Below are 759 nucleotides of genomic sequence, written 5' to 3'. Positions count from 1 at the left end.
ACTAATTCAGTTATCCACTGTTTACAGACTGCAGTATTAGACTGGATGAACTCTGAGAGACAGAAAGAGAAAGGACAGAGTCCAGGTTTCTGCATCTGAGATCTTCTTTCTTTCAGTTGTTTTTTCCTTGAGAAACTGCTGGCATTCTGGTGTAACTTGATATTGAGTTTCTAGACCTTTCAAGCAAGCCTTTATTCCAGTGTGTTACATACACTTTTGATCTCTATAACCCTTTATCATACATCCAAGGAAGGAACTGACACGTAGCATAACTTGCCTGGGCCCGAGTTTTAGGGCGCAAAACATGTTCACTGCATTTCTAGTGAGCACACAGCTGTATACTTACCTGGCAGAGGTGATATCTTGATCACAAATGTGGTTCACCCAGGGCGAGGCTCTGCCATTGCACTTGGCTGGTGCTGACTCTTGTGAATTCCCTAAATGCGGGAATCTCGACTGCATAATTTCTGGTAGTGGGGGACTGAGTTTGCCAGCGTTCTGGGCAAGTGTGCTCACTGCCCGCTAGTGTGTGTGTATTTACTAGTGTGTATGTGGTGTTTCACTTCATGGATGGGATAAATGCGGAGGTGGAATTATTCACTAGAAATGCAATGAATAAGTTTGGATTATTGTGCTAACATGCCTCTAGTACATTTTGTTTTAACAGCTGGAGTACAATCAATAACACAGGCCAAACAAGCTATCGTTTCAAACTGCAGCACTTTTTTAGCCATCTATATATGACACATGTCGATAACA

At 42.4% G+C, this 759-nt stretch overlaps 1 non-coding gene across 1 annotated transcript; it reads left to right on the top strand.

Moving 5' to 3' along the window:
* Positions 1-338: 338 nt before the first annotated feature.
* Positions 339-501, top strand: LOC119263545. The gene has a single exon (XR_005130346.1). It is a non-coding gene; the product is annotated as a U1 spliceosomal RNA (small nuclear RNA).
* Positions 502-759: the final 258 nt, after the last annotated feature.

This window comes from Pygocentrus nattereri, chromosome 5 (assembly GCF_015220715.1).
Source record: "Pygocentrus nattereri isolate fPygNat1 chromosome 5, fPygNat1.pri, whole genome shotgun sequence".
NCBI lineage: Eukaryota > Metazoa > Chordata > Actinopteri > Characiformes > Serrasalmidae > Pygocentrus > Pygocentrus nattereri.
This window is presented reverse-complemented; position numbering and strand designations above follow the sequence as displayed.